The 6,440-nt window shown below is 30.4% G+C and overlaps 1 pseudogene; it reads right to left on the minus strand.

Annotated features, from left to right (window-relative positions):
- Positions 1-900: 900 nt before the first annotated feature.
- On the minus strand, positions 901-4,478 carry LOC131074198 (serine carboxypeptidase-like 46; annotated as a pseudogene).
- Between the last annotated feature and the right edge of the window lie 1,962 nt (positions 4,479-6,440).

Raw genomic sequence — 6,440 nt, forward strand, 5'->3', positions numbered from 1 at the left:
TATATGGAATGGATATGAGCGGGAGATAAGAAGATGGATGAGCAAGATAAAAAGATTAAGTAAGATCAAATAATCTAATAGAAGATATAGAATGGAAGAAGGATTGTGAGGATGACTCATATATAAGTGAACAAATTATGAGAATATGATAGGATGCATGTTGATCTAATGAATGTATAAGGTATCATGATATATGATATATATATGTATGTTTTAAATTTTATTTAATTTTATATATTCTATTCTATCATAAACTTTTGTAATCCATTAGATAAGCCTTGAACTCCTTTCATCACTTATATTAGGGTACAAATACAACTCTCAAGAAACTTAGGCTCAAATTCTCAATCTATGCCCCATTCTTTCTAACAAATCTCTTATTTAATGTGTGCTTTTAGCCTCTACACAACTCATGATTAGATAGGAATAAGCTAATATTCTAGTACAAAAATTGATGATTATGTTCGATAATTTTATAATATATATATATATATATATATATATTTTCCTCATGTGAGACTTCTTTAAAATCCAAGTAACATACACACATGTATGCATGTATGGATATATGTGTGTATGTATGTATGTATGTATGTATTTATATGTGTGTATGTATGTATGTATATGTATTTGTGTATGTATGTGTGTGTGTGTGTGTGTGTGTGTGTGGGCACGGGCCAAATTTTTTTTTTCGAATCATAAATAATTTTAAAAAATTGATAAAAAAATTATGTTTATTTCAAGCTCTTTCTATTGATATGTAAACAAGAACATTTATTTTGAAGGTTACACCATTTTATACAAAATAATATTTTCACCAAACCTGTAATAATCAATGTTTTAGACATTCTTCATCATCTCAAGAAACTTCTTTTCTAACCATAAATAATTTTAAAAATCTGATTAATAAAATTGTCAGTTATTTCAATCTCTCCATTTATATTGTTTTTATATATAAACAAAAACAATTATTTTGAAGGTTACACAATTTTTACATGGGAGTTAAAGGTAGATGCAAGCCTCTAATGAATGACTTATAAAGAATCAACCCTTCAGATGGATTAGATGGATTAGTATATGGCACTTCATGTGCTGCACCTCTCACAGTTGCAAATGTCAAAATAGGATTGTAATTGCCCTTCATCTGTGCCCATATGCTTGAGTCCACCCTGCTATCTATTTCAATCACAACTTTATATTAGTAACAAATATAAATACATCTAGAATTTTAGATTTAGCCAAAAGATTCAACTGCATTTGATAGTTTATTATTTACATACACTCCATGGACAGATTAAGGATGAGATTGTACCCATTAGAAGCCATTTTAACCCAATACTCTACTTTTACATGGAGGAGACCTATAACTTTCTACGAGCTCTAGGATTTTCCTTGTGTATAACTAAAATTGATGGCAATCAAGTTATTGAACTCACTTGTTGTTGATCGTACCAAGGTCTATATGGGATCACTGTGAGTAGATGTAGATGCTTAGCCAACATATCAGCAATAGTTCTTGTTGCAGAAAAGGGTACAAGGAATCTTGATCTCCACTGCAAATGTTTTCATTTAAATTCAATTTTCAATGGCACATTTCAGATAAATTTGACATAGAAGGAAAACAAGTATTAAGGCACAAACTAGGGTTAAAAGGAAAACAATTTTTTAAATGAAACTCACTTATAAAGTATAACTCATACACCATCCTTCAGAAGGTTGGAGAGAATCATAATTTTACTCCCTGAATGCAAATATTATCTTACCATCAATCATAAAATTCAATTCTAAATCGTCCATAACAAAAACTTGAACATATCATAATTTTTTGAACATAATGCATCAAAAATATATATAATCATATAAATGTCTTCCACAAAGTCATTAACACCAAGTTTATTCAAACATAAACAGTTCTTTTTAAATTTTATTTTTTTTAACCATTTCCTCTTATTCCTAATATTTACCATGTCTGCATCTTATAATAATGAAATATAAAATACATGAACATACTCATTGCATAAGTTCCGAGGGCCAGGTAAGTTGCCACTTATGTTTGCATGAAGTGCCTTCTGCACATCATCCCTATTGATGTATGCAATTATTTCATTTTCAATACATACATCAACCCCATCATTTTGTGAAATCTGTACCAGGATCACTACAACAATGAGCAATATCTTTAATTAAGTGAATATCACAGAAATTAAAAAACACAACAACAATGTAATTCATAAGATTTTCAAGGTTCATAATGATATAAAGATTTTGCTTCTGAATTTGATTATGTATGTATTTTATTGTCAACGGATCAAATTTTATTATCCGCCATCAGGACATATAATTAGAAAAAATAACTCTGTCCTGATTTTTCCATGATTTTTCTTTTCTAACTATCTGTTTTGATGATGGATCATAGAATTTGATCCAAAATATTGACAACAAAAAACATACATAATCAAATCCAAAAACAATATCTTGATAACAACAACAATGTAGTCCCATAAAATTAGATCGATAACTTACTTTCTTTTGAAACTTTGTGTGTTTTCTCTTTAATGCCCTTGTCTGCATTTGACTGTTTGAAACACAATCATCTAAAATAACATCATAAGCATTTACATTTCCCGTTTCAAAATCCACCATCAGTGATACATTTGAACAAGCATCAGATAATATGCCGTTGCCAAATTCTTCAATCCATTGTCTAGAAGTGTTACAAACTTTCTGAGTAAATTTATATGTTCTGTCTGAAATTAGGCCATGTGACCACAGATATTCTCCATTGCTTATACTGATCTCTATATCCAGAAAAGGATTCCCTAACTGCCCTTATAATAATCACAAAACTAAAAGCATTAGGCCACTATATATCAAACACAAGTAAACAATAAAATTACACTGTTTGGCTAGCCATACAATATTCTTCTTCTAACCTTTAGCTTTCTAGTTTCAGCACATGAAGGTAAGAAAACCAAATTAAAAAGCAGCCAGTAAGAATATAGAATCAAAGGGTAAGAAAATGATTTTAGAAGATAAAACGTACAGAGATTCCTTTCAAATTTATAGGCTTCCTATTCTTCTTTTGGTTGTAATCCACAACAAGAGCTGTTAGTTGAGGAACATAGTGCCCTGAAAAGTACCCAAAAACACATACATATATACATTATGATCAGTTTTAAGGATATCATGATATACTGAAACTAAAGAGAATGTTGTTTTTGGATTTAATTGTATTTAAGATTTTTTGCATTAACGTTTCGGATCACATTTCGTAATTCATCATCAAATTGAAATCACAAGAATCAAATAAAGACTGATCATGACAATACTAAAAATATCTAAGAAAAAAATCTGATCATACCTGCATAGCTCTCCCCTGTTATGTAAAAGTCTACATTTCTAAACTCTGGAAATTTCTTATACCAATTCAAAATGAATGCCAGATTGTCTTCAGCTGTATCAATCAATAGCCTTTTATTAGATACAATCCTCTTCAATATTGCCCATCCAAACCACACATCAACAATAACAGAGATATTTACTAACATACCAGCTGAAACATCTTTAAGAATCTGATAGTCATTACTGTTATTGGAATATGAAAATCCCACTCCAATTGGGCTCTCCACATATAACACATTTGTTTCTGCCATGGAAAGATTGAAGCATCAGTGATGAATATATATATTTGGGTGAACATAAATATCTATTTTAATTAAAAATATTATGAATCAGCAATCCACTACCTCTATTCCAAGAGTAAATATCCTCCACCAAAAGATCTCCCTTTGGTCTGAAAGGGCCATGCTCCTCAAATGCTCCATACCCAAGTGATGAACATCCAGGCCCTGCAATATAAACAGGGTAAAACCTTGACAGAACCCCAAAGATCACCTTGGTGAGTTATTTGAAAAACCATGAAGGAAAAATATTTTGTGCTTGAATATGAATTGAAATTTAGGCTGGGTTTGGTTCATTGGGGATAGCTTTTTTTTGGTAAAGCATAAGGTTACGAGATCCAGTCTTTCCCAGTTCCAATGTACTGGAAGATGTATAATGACAGTGTCGCCATCACGTTAAATAGTTTGCCAGACTCACTACAGTTTATAAGGAAAGCTACCCAATTTCCACAGTCTAAAAAAAATTGAAAAATACTGAAATAGATTATTGTTCTTGTTTTACCTCCTGTTAGCCATAAGGCTAATGGACTTGATGTGGGTCTATAAGTATCAGCCTCTACAAAATAATAAAACAAGGCTTTCTCTGAATTAATGGCGATATACCCAGCATACTGCTTGAACCTAACATCTGTTGTTTGGCCTGGCAACTTCTCTACAAGATCAGATTCAGGAGCTCCCAAGGCACTTGAAACTATCAGCAGAACAATACCCAACTGAAAAAATAACAGACTTCTGACATTTTCCATGACTTCAAAGTGTACCCAACTAACTGGAATTACAAATGGCTACTTTTAACAGAATGCAGGTTCTGTATTTATTCATAAGTTAGTTTACATGATTCTACCCGGCCTAGTTTACATGATCCTGCCCGGGTATCATGCTTTTTGAGGCTTGTGTATTCTTTAACGTTTAGTATAATACTGTAAGAAGTCATTCACATCCCGAGGCCTATTAAACCTTAAGAAGTGGAATTAGTTAAGAGAAAAAAATGAATGATTTTCTTTTTATTAGGGAAGTTTAAATTCCATTTTCTTTTGTGTAATATATTTTTAAATTAATAAAAACTGACGTACATATCTATCAAAAAAGAGAGATTTTTTTACAATTTTCAACAAATAAAATATAAAATCCTGATTATTAATGAAAATTTTATGTTTTTAGTAGAGGGGGGAAATTTCAAAATGATTTTTTTTTCTTAATTTTTAACAAACAAAATGTTAAATTATGACTATTAATAATTTTTTAAATTTTTTTTCATAATTAAAATTAAAATGAACTCTAAAACACATTAAGATAATAGAGAAGGGATGATGAATGTTATCTTTTTTCTTTTACCTTTTTACTACAAAATTAAAAAATAATGTTAAATATAAATTTTAAATAGTTTCTTACATTCATTTTGACATTTGCTTCTTCAATATCAAATGTTTGGCACTCATGTTGTTTTTTTCTTTGTTTTAATGTTACAAGTGTCTTGCTCAGGTTATTTCTATTATTTTGCACTTTTGTTTAACTCAAATTTTTGCAAGATATTAGTAGCTCATGTAGTTGTCTATGTGACGTGGTAGTGTCCGACAAAAAAATGAGTTTCATGACCATTTCAAGGCATTTCAATCTTCATCATTCCTCTAGTGTTTGGTAACTAACCATTCTAAAAAGATTTGGAATGGATATCTACTCCTTTCCTTTCTTCTTTGGCTCAATTCAATCCTATATTCGTGCATTCTACCTCTCTTGTCAACATTCCATCTCTCAAGGTCACCATTTTTCTTGAAACTCCATTGTTATTAGCTTTCTCTCATTGATATGAAGATCATTTTTGTGCTCTCCGGCTTTTTAGAAGTGTGGTAGCATATTTTTCAACAAGCAATGGAGTCTTCTTTGACTCTAACCAAGATTTTCACAAGTGATATTATTCTTATGTGTTGCTCCAACTTCTTTTGTTCTCAATATTCTTGCATTCTTTTATGTGTGTCTCTTTGGCATTAAAGAATACTATAACTATTCATTTGCATTGATATTTATATTACATCATAATGCAATAATTATCTTTACATTGCATTCTTTCATTTTAAACATTATTATCAAGAATAGGTTGTGAAAGTAAAAATACTAAAGTGGGGGCTTGACTTAAAGACAAACCCCTTGTAAGACTAGGAAATAAACTAGGTGATTCAATAATAGGCCAATCACAAAGACCTAAGAAACACATTGAATCCAAATTTCTCAACAATTAGAGTATGCATGTATGTATGTATGCAATGCAAGAACAAATGAAATAAACGAAACAATTATACCTTTGAGCATGCATAAAGGTTACCCCCATTGCTCTTCTTCACTTTTGTGATGTCTAATAATGTTTCTCTCATAATTATATTGTACAACTATTTCAATAGTGTGAGAGCTTGAAGACTGTGGTTGTTCATGATTGATGATGAAGGTTGCTTTTATAGATTTTTTGATATCGATCAACATTGGAGATTTGATGAGAAGGATTGAATATCAATGGATGAGATTTGATGAGAATGATTGAAGATCAATGGATGAGATTTGATGAGAAGGATTGATTGAGATAATTACAAAGTTAATTGATTGCATGATGGAGATAGACATAATTGATTGATCAATTAAGTGAAACGATTGATTAGTTGAATTCAAAATGAGTGGGAGTTGAGAGGTGGAAATGGAAGAATAAATAACATTAGATAATTAAAAATTATTTAATTGTGTGCATAAGAGGGGTAAATAAATAAAATAAAG

Source organism: Cryptomeria japonica, chromosome 8 (genome assembly GCF_030272615.1).
Source record: "Cryptomeria japonica chromosome 8, Sugi_1.0, whole genome shotgun sequence".
Lineage (NCBI taxonomy): Eukaryota > Viridiplantae > Streptophyta > Pinopsida > Cupressales > Cupressaceae > Cryptomeria > Cryptomeria japonica.